This window comes from Notechis scutatus, chromosome 1 (assembly GCF_049901735.1).
Source record: "Notechis scutatus isolate UNSWTSFEM ecotype Mainland chromosome 1, rNotScu1.2, whole genome shotgun sequence".
NCBI classification, from domain to species: domain Eukaryota; kingdom Metazoa; phylum Chordata; class Lepidosauria; order Squamata; family Elapidae; genus Notechis; species Notechis scutatus.
The window spans coordinates 122,985,373-123,002,073 of NC_142009.1; positions in this window are offsets into that span (position 1 = coordinate 122,985,373).

The following is a 16,701-nucleotide window of genomic DNA, read 5'->3' on the forward strand; positions in this document are numbered from 1 at the left end:
CTGCATTTGGAGCTGCTGCTGCATTTGGAGCTGCCGCTTCCACATTTGGAGTGCTGCCGCTGTTTGGAACACTGCCGCTGTTTGGAGTTGCCATGTCCACATTTGGAGCTGCTGCCGCGTTTGGAGCTGCCGCTTCCGCGTTTGGAGCACTGCCGCTGTTTGGAGCACCACTGCCATTTGGAGCGCTGCCGCCACTCCAAACACAGCGGCAGCTCCAAATGCAGAAGTGGCAGCTCCAAACATGATGGCGGTGCTCCAAATGGCGGCAGCACTCCAAATGGCAGTGGCACTCCAAACACGGAAGTGGCAGCTCCAAACGTGGTGGCAGAATGGGCAGAAGGGAAAGCAACGGTGGCAGGTGCCAAAGGTTTTGGGTCTGCAGCAAAGGTGTTTGGTGGGAGTAGGGAGCTCTCTGCGCTTTGCCATGATCACCTGTTAGGAGTGGCTGGTGGCGAGGCTGCCCGCAAGGCGCTCTAGATGAGGATGCAAGGGGGGGAATTAAGTCACCCCCGAAAAGATGGCCTAGCCGTTTTTTCGGGGCTCAAAAAAATATAAGACCTGGCCTTATTTTAGGAGAAACACGGTATCTATCTATCTATCTATCTATCTATCTATCTATCTATCTATCTATCTATCTATCTATCTATCATCTATTTATCATCAACACCTTTTTTAAATTAAATCATCAAGGGGCCTAGAGTTTATAACTAAAAACCATTATATCTACATTTAAATTGGGTTGAAGAAAATCTCTCCTTTTTTCTCTAAGCCATTTACTGAGAAAACGAATATCTCTTATTTAAATAAATAAATACATACATAAATTCTTCTGAATTGTCATTATATTGAGGGCTTCTATCTGCTAACATTTTCATTAGAGAAAATATATTTGCCACAATACGGCAATATTCAGGTTCTTTCCTGTTTTCCACAATCTTAAAAAGGTAAAGGTAAAGGTTCCCCTTGCACATATGTGCTAGTCGTTTCCGGCTCTAGGGTGCTGATCTCTGTTACAAAGGTGCTCGTTTCCATTAAAAAGTGCTGTCCAAAGAGCCAGCGCTGTCCGAAGATGTCTCAGTGGTCATGTGGCCGGGATGACTAAACACTGAAAGCGCACAGAACGCTGTTACCTTCCCCACCAAATGTGATCCCTATTTTTCTACTTGAATTTTTATGTGCTTTCGAACTGCTAGGTTGGCAGAAGCTGGGACAAGTAACGGGAGCTCACTCTGTTATGCAGTGCTAGGGATTCGAACTGCTGAACTGCTGACCTTTCTGATCGATAAACTCAGGGTCTTAGCCACTGAGCCACCACGTCCCTTCCACAATCTTACTGTTAACCATAATATTTGGCTTAATCTTCATCATCTTCATCTTCATCATCCACAAAACCTGTCAAATCTTTATGCTCTAAGTAATTATTAGTGTTATCACCTCCTTCCCCCCACCCCCTAAAAAAAGAAAAAGAACCCCCCCCCCCCAAAAAAAACCCTATCTATAAGGTCAGCTTAAGGTGTACTGTAATAACCTGTCTTATTTTTAATGAAAAATTTAGTCAAAAATAATTGAACAACTTTCCAAGCCATGTACAGTATCTAATTCTTTACATTTTCTGATGCACATGGGACTTATCCTAGGATTTATAATGGTAAGTTGTCTTGGTTTAAATGCCATCTATAAAATACTGATTTTCCCTTAATTCAGCTGGAAAATTATATCAGTAGTTCCTCTTCCAAATGGATTAATATAAAGTCATAGGTGAAGAAGCTTTTACCTCTAATTCCCATACTGCATTCAAACAGCTTGTCTTATCTTTTAATAGAACCTTACATATTTTTGAGATTCTTCTTTTCTCTGCACCAGGTGACAAATTTAATCCAATTTCAAATTTAATCTAATTTCATATTTGGATGTATCTGTAGTGTCTTGTATTCTAACTGCTGAGACTACAGTGACTTATGAAAATTGAATCTGAAACTGTGAATAAGCCAAATTTCCTAAAATTATCTGTAATTAGGGACATTCCTATGGCTTCTCAAGAAGACCAATACTGACACTTTGATTCCTGCTTTGGACGAATGGCTGCAGAAGTTGATGGAGTTGACTGAAATGGCAAAATTATCTACTTTGATTAAAGAAAAGAATATAAGTACTTTTGTTTCCACTTGGAGATCACTTATGAACTTTGTGCTTGAAGTGGAAAAGACTTAAACTTTGATTTTGGGTTTTACCGAGTAGATTGATAAATCTTTTAAAAAATGGCTTGTTCATATTATTACGAAAAAGCAAAAAGTTGTGTTTTGATGTTAGTGCCTTATTTTACAGCAACAGAGAGAGTTGGAAGTCAATGATTCTTTTCTATTTTTTTCTTATTCTTCCTCACTTCTCTTCTTTCCCCTTTTCCTGTTTTTCTGTTTACTTTGTATTTTATATTTTACAATATTTTATAATCAATAAAATGTTAAACTGCAAACAGGAAAAGGAGGAGGAGGAGGAGGGGGGAGAGGGAGGAGGAGGAGGAGGAGGAGGAGGAGGAGGAGGAGGAGGAGGAGGAGGAGAAGAAGAAGAAGAAGAAGAAGAAGAAGAAGAAGAAGAAGAAGAAGAAGAAGAAGAAGAAGAAGAAGAAGAAGAAGAAGAAGAAGAAGAAGAAGAAGAAGAAGAAGAAGAAGAAGAAGAAGAAGAAGAAGAAGAAGAAGAAGAAGAAAAACAACAACAACAACAACAATACCGGCTACTTTTTCAGCACTTCTGAGAATGGTCACATGTCCCTCCCAACACAATTTCAGGCTGGAAACTGGCTAGGTTGTAGCTATGTTCTAAAAGCAGATGACCAAAAGAAATGGATTTATCCAGACATATTCTTCAACTTCTGTGTCTGATTTCATATTAATGTTTCTTTTTGGACTAAATAGTACACTTGTAAAAATAAATATGCTGGATTATATCCATTAATTATCCAACTTCTTTGTTCTGCTAACCACAAAAAGGGGTCTTTTCATTTGAGATGTTTTCAAAATAAAAATCCTTCCTTTGTTGTTACTTCCAGTCAGCATTCTGTCATCTTTTTAATTATTTGTAACAAGGAGGTCAAGATTTGTCAAGCATATTCAATCATGTGCCATATTGTTGGCTGTTCAGGCTTTCAGTAATATTTTCTACATAGTTTAAGGTCCTGTGCTTCATTTTGCAAATTGCCTATAAGTCATTACTAATTTGCAGACATGAAACTAAATGCAATACAACCTGAAATGGGTCAGGATGTGTTTATAAAGATTATGCTAAATGAAAGAAAACTCAGGTTGCCCAGATTCAAGCAACCAGGTAAGGCAACGTGAGTGTGACACAAGCATATTCTGATAATTCAGCAATTTGTTTTTGTTTTTTTAAAAACTTTTCTAAGATTTCAGTGGTGAATATATATGGAACATCCAATCAGTGACATATCTGATTTTGACTGTTGTTTTTATCTGCTCCTTTTAATTGGTTCTGACTTTCTGGTTTAAATTTGGTTCGGTGCTTTATTTTAAATATCTTAACTCTCTTGCTCAGGGGTTTAAGGTGGCTTATCTAGCACTCACTGCCCTATTTTTTTCCTACAGAAACTCCCCTATAAGGTAGTTTGGGCTATGAGAGAGTAACTGGCTCCAAACCACGGGCTGGCCATAAGAACTAGAACTTAGACGTCCTTATTCCTAGTTTAAACCTTAAACATATTTATTTATTTATCATTAATAAATAAACCAGTCAGGCAGTTGTGGCCTAGGTTTCTTATAAGTAATAGATAGCCATTAGTGACTTTTCCTGGATATTATTTTCTTTTCCTTTACCCATGAAGGATGCAAATAGGAAAAATAGGAAAATAAAGAAAAATAACACATGCAGATCAGCTGTGGCAGCTTCTTTATTGCATTGTGAGAACCTAACACTCATAGTTTCTATATCACAATTTATGGCTTAGTATATTACATGGTGCAGTTGTTAAGCTGCTGGACTTGAAACCAAGTGAAGAGAACAAGAAAGATGACTTTGACCCAAAAAATTAGAAACTGGTGTCTAGGCAAAACAAATGAAGACATTCTTTAAATTCAGAGATAACATTCAGAAGTTGCTTAGGTAAATGCCTCTCTAATTCACTGGCATATAAAAAAGGGGAAGAGGTACAGCATATACAGGCTTGCAAGATTCATATTTATATAATTATTATTAACTTTCATATGATATGGGTGCAGTGATGGGATTCAGCCAGTTTGCACCACTTCAGGAGAACCGGTTGTTAACTTTCTGAGCAACTTGACGAATTGGTTGTTGGAAGAAATCATTAGGTCAGAGAACCAGTTGTTAAATTATTTGAATCCCACCACTGTATGGGTGGCTATACAAATGAGAAAGAGAGAGAGAGAGAGAGATCTCAATAGAGTCTTCCTGTGCAGTTGGTCTTCTGATATGTTCTATCTAGTGGGTTGATACTGAGAGATTTAGAGTTCTAGTCCTTTTGTAGGCATGAAAACCAGGTAGATGGCTGAGTTGCAAGAAATATAAGTGGGAACAAGTAAATGAACACATTGTGCTAAATCAGTCAGTACTTACCATATTCAATCAATATCCTCTCTCTCCCTCTCTCTCTATTTTTGGAAGGCACATTTTCCAAGAGGGATTTTTTTTTTCTCTAAATAAAAACTGTGAAAGGAATCTGCCTTATCAAACAAGTGTTGCCAAGATCAGTTCTGTTTATAGTATGTTATGGCATCTAAATTACATTTGTGATTCATAGTCCAATTTATACTTCTCATTTTAGTTTGGACCAGGAAATGCAGTTGAATCCAACTCAAGGGCATTCATGGAGTTGGCAAAGATGCCCCAGCAATCTTGGAAGATCTCAATTTGAGGGAGGCTGACATTACCCATCTGAATTGTTCAAGACATGGAAGCATCAGTTACCTCATTAACTACAAGAGCTGTTAAGCTTGCCTATAATTCTGGTGATTGGCAAGGTAAATGTCACCTACTTTAAACAAGAATTACTTTCACAGGGGAAGCTAGAACATTCTCTGAGGCCATTAAAAGCTAAATTGTTGAAAGGTTCCAGTGAATTCAAAGCAACCTACTAAGACGCAAGCTTTGAGGAACTGTTGAAAAGAAATGGATTCTCTGTAATGAGCGAAGGTTGAGGTGATTAAAAAGAAAAAGACTAAAGTGTTAACATTTTGGTGCAGAAGTAGAAAAAAATTGTTTAAGGTGATAGAGATCTTTTTCTTAAAACAAAGTCATGCTTGAATAAAGAAATGTGTGTCGCCATTTTTAGATAATTAAAAAAAAATAAAACACAGGTGAACTAAGAAGCAAAATATTGATAAAAAGAATCAAAGTATGATTAAGAATAGGGATGCGAGTAATTATTATCTTCAAAAAAAGAAAGATATAAGAGATAGTGTAATGCACATTAGGATTCGTTATCCACTAATGAAGTGCAATTATTTTTCTATTCAAAACACCTGCAGTCAAATGTATGACAATTTGTTCCCTTCTTCACTGCTATGACTCAGGATCTGAGCATACTTTTGTATTACGAAGAAATAAAAGATGTTTTGCTTGTGATCTAAATGGGGGAAAAGTTTTTCATCCCTGTCCTAATGACTGCTCAAACCAGGTTGTAGCAGGTTATTATTGTTGTTGTTGTTGTTGTTAGATGATGGGCTTTCTACAGACTCAGTATTGGTAGCAAAGCTTAATGATTTCACACACACACACACACACACACACAGACACACACACACATATAAAGGAAGTAAAGAAGATACACATAGAATCCAATTATAGAATTAATTTGAAATAAACGCCAGATGAAACAAGACAAGAGGGGGTGGAGTGGGGGAGGAAAGTTATTCAGACATCTGTAGCACAAGATGCCCAGTTCTCGGGAGGGGAAGAGGGTATGGGTGGGTCATTCTTTTCTTTTTCCCAACTATGACACTATCTCAAGGATGCCAACTAATTTGCATGTAATGGTTATGTTATGTGTTGTTGTTTTTTAAATTAAAAAAATACTAGACATAAGAACTTATACTGCTGAATCATGTATTTTTCTCTGTTTGCTACTGAAGAAATAAAATAAATTTACCAATTAGTTTGAAAAAAAAATTTCCCTTTCCCTTTTCTGCAGAATATTTCAGGGAAAGACACCCTTAGAATGACCTTTAGCTTATTCACATTGGCTCCATTTTCTGAGTCGGAGCAGAGGAATGTAGTCCCTATTAGATCAGCATTTTCAAATAATACAGTTGATATAAAGGGTTGTTGTTGTTTTTGTAGGTTTAGAATCCTTAGCATATTTTATCTCTCACGGGTTGCATTTGTGTTTTATCCTTCAATCATTTCTTTGATGCTGCCATTGAAAATGGAGTCTGATAAGACTCTTGCCCAAGTCATTATAACAGTAAATGTTTGGCCAGCTGACTGTTTCCTTGATGTGTGTCAGAGATAGTTCGTTCTGCTGGGTTGCAGCTCTTTGTGTGTATGTGTCTCTGTGTGAAGTGGTGGTAGGAATATTGTATGCATATATATCTACAGAAACAAATTACGGTATCCTTGCTGCTGTCAAAATGAGAATACCAGCACCATGGCTGCCCTCCTGGCCCTTTTCAGAAAGGACTAAGAAAGGGCAGGTGGCAAACCTTCTCAGTGTGTAATCTAATCAAACAGTTATTAGGTTTCCTGACCTCTCAGTCCTTCTACTTCCCAGAGAGAAAAATTAGAGGATGCTATGATTTGACAAAGCCTACTTGCTTTTCCATAAGACATTTTTGGTAAATCAACAGGGCAAGGCTGCTGCTGGGTGAATCCAGGAGCTCAAGGAGGAGGAGAAGAAGCTCAAGTGAAGTTCAGCTGTCAAATCCAAGCCTGGCATTTCTGTTCCTCTTTGACATTTGAAAGGTATAGAGACCATCTTCATGTTATTTTCTCCTCAGCACAGCCCCAAGTATGAGCAGTCAATAGAAGAATCAATCAACATTCAGGAATCAATTAATTTTTATCTATTTATTATATTTGTTTCCTGTCTTTATTCCATTATAAGTAACTCAAGGTGCCAAACATTCTTAATACTCCTTCCTTCTCTTTTTCCTACCATAACAATCCTGTGAGGTTTGGGGGGGGAGAGAGAGAGAGAGAGAGAGAGAGAGAGAGAGAGAGAGAGAGAGAGGGAGGGAGGGAGGGAGGGAGGGAGAGAGAGATCTCAATAGAGTCTACTTGTCCCTGCTAGGAGTACAACAATGTGATCCAAAGTTAACCATATTTAGTACATTGAGACTATCCACAAGTGCTTCAAACAATTGCATCTCACGAGGAGACAATAATACAGTGATCATAAAAATTATCATAAAAATTATTCTGTTTAATTCAGGCTACTACTGATGTATGTTTTCAAACTTATAATATGGGAATCAGACAAAGTTATTTAAGTTAAAAGCAGCAGGAAGATGCACTGAAGCCAGTGTACCAGGAAGGCTTATTGAGTGCTGGAAAGACAAACTGTCCTATAAGAAAGACCAAATGAAGAATAGAAAAGAGACGTGGCAAGGCAAACTATTTCATGGTCCATCCACACAGCCCATGGTTTAAATCCTATCTTTCCTTCTGCCTTCTCATGAACTATTGATAATATTTTCCCATCCTTGAGATTGCTCAATGTTTAAAAAATGGCCTAGCAAACACATTTGGCTCCTCTTTATCAGCTTCAGCCATGATAGGGGAAGTTTTGCTTTCCATGATAACATTCAGATGTAGAGGTGAGAAAAACCACAGCAGTGAATACCTACCCTTTCCCAAGCATACTTCTATAATTGTGATTGTACCAAAAGAAAAAAAAAGAGTACCATGGCTTATCCCATTTGTTTACAGGGTTACAGATTACAGATTAACAGAGTTGGAAGGGTCCTTATAGGTCATCTAGTCCAACCCCCTGCCCAAGCAGGAGACCCTATGCCATTTCTGACAAGTAGCAGTCCAATCTCTTCTTGAAAGTCTCAAGTGGTGAAGCTCCCACAACTTCCGAGGGCAAGCTGTTCCATTGGTTGATTGTTCTGTCAGAAAGTTTCTCCTTATTTCCAGGTTAAATCTCTCCTTGTTCAGTTTCCATCCATTATTCCTTGCCTGGGATACAGGTGCTTTAGAAAATAGCCAGACCCCTTCTTCTCTGTGTCAGCCCCTCAAATATTGGAACGCTGGTATCATGTCTCCCCTGTAAGCCCAGTTCCTGTAACCGTTCTTCATATTTTTTAGTCTCTAGTCCCCTAATCATCCTGCTTGCTCTTCTCTGCACTTCTTCTAGAGCCTCAACATTTTTTAATAGTGTGGTGGTACTTAATCAGCCTTATTTCACTGATCCAGATGATTAAAATACCTTGTATGAACACGTTGTTTGTAAATTGCCAAGAGTCCTTTAAGTGAGATAGGTGGTATAGAAACTAAAGAAAGAAATCAATACAAATTAATAAATAAAACCAAAATGAAACCTTTGAAGGAGATTTTATAACCCCTTTGACTTGTTCCCTCCACTGACAGATGTTCCTCTTTTTCACCTCATTCTTATATTTAAGAGACAATGGATATTTTTATTTCATGGGAGAAGGCCAATGGAAAAGAATTTCTAGTACATATTTTGCATATTTTATGTTACATTCCTTGGCTGCCAATACATGTATGAGATCTCTTTCTCTGCCTGCCTACCCCTTTCTTTCTCTCTCTCTCTCCTTTTCTGAATTTCTAGTACATATTTTGCATATTTTGTGTTATATCCTTTGGCTGCCAATAAATGTGTGACATTTCTCTTCTTTTTTCTTTCTCTCAATCATTAAGCTTAAGTAGTGTTATTTAGTTACTTCTCAATACACTGTGATTTTGAAACTTTCTGTCTCTTTGTGGATGGCACTTTGCTGTTCCAACCACCACTCAGTTTCATCTGTTCGTAAAGCAATTCTCATTTGTGCCTCCCACAATTCTTTCCCCATTTCTGATTTTTTTGTCCTTTCCTCCCTTCATACATGATAATGTCTCAGTATGATCACTATTATCCTTAATTAGGATCCTTAATTAGAATTGTACTTTTTCATGCATCCCCATCCTCTCTCCCCCACACACACCTAAAAACTGAACCCTAATAGCATCTTTGTCCTTGCTTCATTTCCCTTTGCCCACGGAAGAATGCCAGTCACTCTTTAGAGAGCATCTAAACACAAATGTAGTATATTTGAGTGTGGAGTATGACTACTACAATGATAAGATGCTGTCTAGGAGAGAGAAAAAGAAATAAGAAAATAGAAAAGAACATGATTAGTGTTCAATTTAACTGAAGTAGTGTATATATAATATTGATCTTAAGTTTACATTCTTTTATATGTTGAAAATTATAGTTAGTAATAGGAAGTTGGTTGACAGCTCATGGGCACAGTTACAATAGGACCTAATTCCTGCTGTTTCAAGCACCGATGAATTTATTTTTAGACTACAGTAAAGGTGGCCAAGTCATAGGAGAAGAAGGGGAGAAGGAGGGGAAGGGGAAGGTGGGGAAGACTAGGAGAAGTAGTTAGAATAGAATAGAATTCTTTATTGGCCAAGTGTGATTGGACACACAAGGAATTTTTGTCTTGGTGCAAATGCTCTCAGTATACATAAAAGAAAAGATACATTCATCAAGAGTCAAGAATCATCAGGTACAACACTTAATAACAGTAATAGGGTACAATAAGCAATCAAATCATACTAGGAAACAGTCAATATAAATCGTAAGGATACAAGCAACCAAGTTACAGTCATACAGTCACAAGTGGGAGGGGATGGGTGATAAGGAGTGATGAGAAGATTAATAGTAATAGTAGTGCAGACTTTGTAAATAGTTGGACTGTGTTGAGGGAATTATTTATTTAGCAGAGTGTTGTTATCCATTCAGTTGAGTCTGACTCTTGGCAATTATATGGGCCAGGTCTCTTCACAACTTTCGATCTTGCACTACTTCTTTAAGGTTTTCTAGGCTCTGGCTGCTGCCAACTTTGATAGTGTCCAGCCATCATGCTCTTTGGTTTCCTTTTCTTCCCATCATAATTGCTTTTTTTAGTGAATTCCCCCACATGACATGGCCAAAGTAAGTGAGACAATGCAGAAAATAGCTTCAGTAAATATGAATTGTTCTCCTCCACTAAAAATGATCATCTAACAATGTGGTATGTACTATACACTAATCATACATCTGAGCCATGTTAAATTTGAAACTTGACCAACTGATAAACATTTTATATTAACATTACACATTAACACATCCATTTTGTACCTTTTTGTACAAGGAGGAAGAGGACAATATTGATAAAAATCTGGAATGCTGTGTGGTTGTGTGCAGCTTGTGATTCATAATACATTATCCCAGCTAAGAAATTTTGCCCATTTTCCATTGCTCATCTGGCCCTGAGAGTTAGTGAAAAAATAAGAAGGACTATATTTTCACATAATTTCATATTAATATTTTCATATTAGGACCACCTCTGTTTCTTTAAAAATGAATTAGTTCACAAATTGAAAAGGCAAAGAGAATTTGCACAACATGGAGAATCACAGAAAGCTAAACCCCAAAGACAAATGTAGTACAAATGTCTTGTATGGCTGGGCCAAAAAAAGACTAGAGAATGTAGAAATAATGTCTTTATCACTTTGTATTATGATCATTAGTTGTTCTGAGCCTTGTATATATCTCCCAGAGTCATTGCTGTGATAGATTACATGTACTAAAAAGAATCTATCTAACTATATATCCACCTATTTATATCTGTCTATCCATGTATCTTCACGTCTATCATTATCTGTCTGTCTGTCCATCTGTCTGTCTCTCTGTCTCCCACCCACCCACCCACCTGTTTGTTATCTCTATCATCTATCTCTATCTCTATCTCTATCTCTATCTATCTATCTATCTATCTATCTATCTATCTATCTATCTATCTATCTATCTATCTATCTATCTATCTATCTATATCTTCCATCTATCTACCATCTATCTGTCATCTATGTACCCACCTATCTATTTTAATGGGTTTACAAGTTATTCCAATTGTGATCCTCTCTAAACAAGATGAAGGTCAGCCTTTGTAAATTGCATTTAAAATGATATAATAAAAGAAAACCTATGAATAACATTGCTTAACTTACTTATGATATTAAAGAAAGATTTTCTGCAATGATTTATCCAAGGTCTACTGTAGCCCTAAAAAGACCCGAGACAACCCTCCTGTGCCTTCCCTGCATGCAGCTGTGAAAAATCTGTTTTAGCTGGGGAATAAGTATCAGTAGGGCAATCCTAGGAGATTAAAATAAATCTCATCTCAGGCATACTTTTTAAGGGAAGAAAATAATACATTCAACCTCTTTCTCTATAAAAAGTTAAAGGCACTTGAAGTAAATCTCTTTAATTCTAATGTGGTTGGCGATGACATTTACTGAACATGTTGAGAGTTTACTGCAGGTCAGTCTTATGATTTCAAAGAAAAGTCTCAATGATGAAAGATTGCATTTGGGATCTGGGGTCATTTGGATGTGAATAGCATTTTTACTCCTGAAAAAGCAATTGGAGCTGAATTTTTTTTATTGGCTAAAAATAAGTAAACAAGCACAGAAGAGAATAGACATAAGAGTATTTCCAGAATGCTTTTTGTCTCCTCTAATAAAGGGGATGAAGGGACTTACAGAGGACCAAGTCATTGAAGCATCTGCATAACTGAACAATGTAGCAAAACTAAGGAGAAGTCTACTTTGACTATGTTTAGCATGATCTCTTACTCTGGTGTAACCCTCACCCTTCAAAGTATTCCTTTGGGTTTTAAAAAAGGATAAATTGGAAAGATAGATGATGTATTTCAGAATAAGAAAAAATATTGTTTTTGCCTTCCAAAAAAGAGTATTGAATATGAAGGATTACTATTCAGAGTTTTTAAATCAGGAGGTCCTTTCTAAGCTTGGTTAAACAAGAAAATACATCCTTAATACCTACTGGCTCATTTTTCCTTGTTCAAAGAGTTATGGTGACATTTCTAAATGCTTCACAAAACACCCAGAGGTCAAACTGGCACACAACTGCCACTGCAATGTTGGCTTTAGAAGATAGATATTCTACTCCCCAGATCCTTGTTAAAGTTTATATTGGGCAAAATGCTTTGCTGGTGTAAATCCGTTTACTTTGGTAAAGTTATATCCTTAGGGAATTTTGGCCACTTTTAACAGCATTTATATATGTGTGTTTAGAGCCAGTATATTCTGGATGGCTGCAGGCCACTTTGAAAATTATGAGAAATAACTAATTACTTTCCAAGGCTGCCTTGCTTGATGGTATAAATACTATTCCACCAGGCTTAGCTCTAATTTGCAGTGGGTGCTACTGCAGATGATTAGTACAATTTTGCAAAATTGCCCATGTGATTTTGTAAAAAGTCTAGGTACCACATTCATCTATTTCAATTCATTTCAATTTATTTATTTATTTTATTTCCTCCCTCTTTATTACTTTACAAGTAACTCAAGGTGGGGAACATACACAATACTCCTTCCTCCTCCTGTTTTCTCCACAACAACAACCTTGTGAGGGGGACTGAGAGGGAGTGATCAGCGCAAGGTCACTCAGCCGGCTTTCATGGCTGTGAGGATTAAAACTCACACTTTCGTGATTTCTAGGGCAGCACCTTAACCACTAACTAGAATTAACTATCTTTTGAAGTGTGATCTCCATATTACTTAACATTTAAAACTGCCAACAAAAATGGCATCTTGTATATTGTTTCTGTTCTGTCCTGGAGAGTGGGCGCAATAACGGAGACGAGGCATCGAATAGTGACTCCAACTCTTTATTAGTGACTTCAGAACAGAGCAAATAAGTCTGGCAGCAGCAGCTTCTTTTATAGAGCTGGCTGCTGTCAAAGCGTCCAATGATTTAAGTTTGCCGCGCTTAGAGCGTCCAATCGCGGCAGCCCGTTAACTAGCCAATCGGATCAGCCCGGAACGACCAATCACGACCCGCTGTTCACGGACCAATCAGATATGCAGGATTACGAGCCTGCTGTGGAAAAAAGGCCAGTCAGGTTTGCAGGCTTATGAGCCTGCTAGTTCGGAACACCCCTCCCCTCTAGGTTTCGTCTCAGGGGTGGGGTGATGTATTCGCACAGGTAGGCAGGCCTTCGCACTTGTCTACCTGACTTGCGTTGTTCAACCTGTCTTTGTTCGGATTCTGGTTCTGGTGGACTGCTTGCTGTGTTCAGCTGTAAAGGTGACCTGGTTTCTACGCTGGGTATCCTTGGAGGTGACTCGGGGATACCTTCAACGCTTCCTTCATTCCTGTCGTCTGGATCCTCTGGACTCGCTGACCCCGCTCGGCTGCTGTTGCCTGGAGAGATGACCATCTGCCACGGCTCCTCTTCAGCTGGTGAATATGCTGGGCTTTGTTGTACTGACTGTGGGGTTGCGTGTACTGAACCTGGTGTTAGTTCGTTTTCAAAACCCTCGGTTTCCCTTCCCCCTCTGGTTACGAGTTCAGGGTTTGTGAAGGGGGTAGTTGTCATCCTTGAGCGCAGCTGGTCGATGTGGCGCTTCCACAATCTCCCATCTGTGGTTTCTAATCGGTAGGAACGGGGGCCCGTAATTTGTGTTATTTTGGCAGGGACCCACAATGGGTCACCTGTAAAGTTCTTTGCAAATACGAGGTCTCCTACCTTAAATGTGCGATGTTTGCTGCTGGAACCCAGAGGCTTTTCTGGAGTGTAGGCAGGGTGTAGGTGGTCCAGATGCGATCTAAGTTTCCTGCCCATGAGGAGTTCGGCTGGGCTTTTGTTTGTGGTGCTGTTTGGTGTAATATGTTGAAGGAGGAGCATCCTGGTGACTTTGTCGTGAATGTTTCCTTGGTCCATTTTGTGTAAGGTTTTTTTTGTGAACTGGACCATTCGTTCAGCCCTGCCATTGGCTGCCGGGTGAGCAGGTGATGTCAAGGCGTGGCGTATTCCCCGGTCTGCTAGGTATTGTTCAAACGCCAAGGCGGTAAATTGCAGGCCATTGTCAGAAACCAAGACATCTGGTAACCCGTGCGTTGCAAACAGTCTGTTTAATTTTTTGATGACTGCTTCTGTGGTGGTGGTCTTCATCTTGTTCACCTCGAGCCAGTTCGAGTAGGCGTCTACTGTTATTAGAAAAGTATGTCCTTTTGTAGGTCCCGCAAAATCGATGTGGATACGGGACCATGGACCCCTGGGTGTTTCCCATTCTGTTGGTGGTGCTTTTGGTGGAGCCGAACGTGTTTCTTGGCATTTGCTACAGGTGGCAACCCAGGCTTCAATTTGTCTGTTCATACCTGGCCACCAGGCGTAGCTCCTTGCCAGTGCTTTTATTCGTACGATGCCCGGGTGTCCATCATGTAGCAATTTCAGGACTTTTTTTTGTAGTTTTTCTGGAATGACTACTCGGTCTCCCCACAACACGCGCCCTTTTTGGGAGAAAAGTTGTGTTTGTCTGTTTTTGAAGGGTTTGAACGAGTCGTTGGGTTCAATTTCTGGCCATCCGCTCTCCACCCAGCTGAGGACCCGTGCCAAACAAGGGTCCTTTTTTGTTTCCAATGCGATATCCTGCGCAGTTAGTGGAGGTGAGGGAAGCATCTCAATTTGTAGCGTGGATAGTGTAGGAGCTGGGTCGTTTAGGAACTCAGGTAATGGCGAATGGCTTAAAGCATCAGCATGGGGAATGGCTTTCCCCGGTTGATGTCTTAACTGGTAGTCATAGGCGGCTAAGAACTCCGACGAGCGTGTCATTCTTGGCGATAGAATGTGGGGAGTTGGTTTATCCCCTGCCAAAATGCCAAGCAATGGCTTGTGATCTGTGATTATGGAATAGGACCTTCCATACACGTATTCGTGGAACCTTTTAATCGCGGATACAATAGTGAGGGCTTCTTTATCTAATTGACTATAGTTCCTTTCAGTTTTAGACAAGGTTCTTGAAAAGAATGCAATAGGCGCTTCCGTACCGTTTTGTAGGACGTGGCTCAGGATAGCTCCTACCCCAAAAGGTGAGGCGTCACAAGTCACAGTCAATGGTAGTGTCTCGTTATATTGTATTAACACTGCATCTGATGTTAAAAGGTCTTTTACTTGTTGGAATGCCTGCTCCTCTCGACGTCCCCAAAACCAGGAAGCCTTCTTGTCGAGGAGCCTATGCAGGGGTTCAGCAACAGTCGCCTTCTGGGGTAGGAAGATGTTATAAAAGTTAATGAGGCCCAGGAAGGCTTGGAGGTCTGTCTTGTTCCTAGGTCTTGGAGCATTTTTAATGGCAGCCAATTTCTTTTCAGTAGAGTGAATTCCTTGTTTGTCAAGAAGGTAACCAAGAAATTCAACCCTCTCATTGCATAATTGGCACTTTTCCTTCTTAACTTTGAGTCCTGCATCCTTGAATTTTTGTAGGACAGTTCTCAGGCGTTTTTCTAACTGATTTCTTGTAGGGGCGGCTATCAATACATCATCGAAGTAGGGTACAACCCCTTTTATGCCCTGTAGCAACCTTTCCATCAAGCTTTGAAAAATGCCAGGTGCTACGCTTACTCCGAACTGGAGTCTATTACATTTGAACGCACCCCTGTGCGTGACTATAGTTTGGGCTTCTGTGGTCTCTGTGTCTACTGGCAGCTGCTGATACGCTTTGGGCCAGGTCAAGCTTCGCGAATACCTTTCTGCCCCCAAGCGAGTGAAGAAGGTGTTGTACCACGGGTACTGGATAGGCACTCTGCTGTAGTGCGTGATTCAGGGTGGCCTTGTAATCCCCACAGATTCTCAAGGATCCGTCAGGTTTTATGGGGGATACGATTGGGGTCTCCCAACGGGCATGGTCGATGGGTTCTAACACGCCCTGTGCTATTAATTTGTCCAATTGCTCGTCAATTTTTGGTTTGAGAGCAAAGGGAACTCGGCGTGGCTTTAGACGGATGGGTGCGATATCAGGGCAGAGATTAAACGAGATGGGGGACCCCTTGTACTTGCCTAATTGCTCAGTGAAGACTTCTTGAAAGTCCTGGACGAGGGCCGCCTCCCAGTCTTCGCTTACAGTCTGGTTGATGCCTGCTAGTTCGATTCCTAGCGGCGCGAACCACTGCAATCCCAATAAGCTGGGTCGGTTTCTGTCAACGACAGTGAAAGGTAGAGTTGCGGTGTGGTCTTTAAATGAGACCTGGACGTGACTGGAACCAGCAACCGGGATTCGATTACCTTGGTAGTCCTTTAATATGATTCTCTGAGTGCTGAGATCCTGGCGGCGGATGTCAGGGATCAGCTGCTTGAGGGTTTTCCAGGAGACCACCGATAGGGAAGACCCGGAGTCGACTTCCATGATGCACGGTCGATTTTCAATGGTGACCTTTACCCGGATTTTTTTTTGCATCCAATGATGAAGCGTGGCCGATGGTGATGGTCTGATGTGCCTCTTCTCGTCTGGTAGTGGTAGCAAGCATTCGGTTTCTGTTGTACTGGCTCCACTGGTTGTTTGGGCAGTCCCGGTTTGATGGTGGGGTGCCTGATGCCTGCCAGAAACTATTTTCTTTTCTCTTGGGGCTGGATCCTCGTTTACTCCTGCACACTTTAGCAATGTGGCCCCTTTTATCACAGGAACGACAGATGGCGTCTAGGAACCTGCAGTCTGATC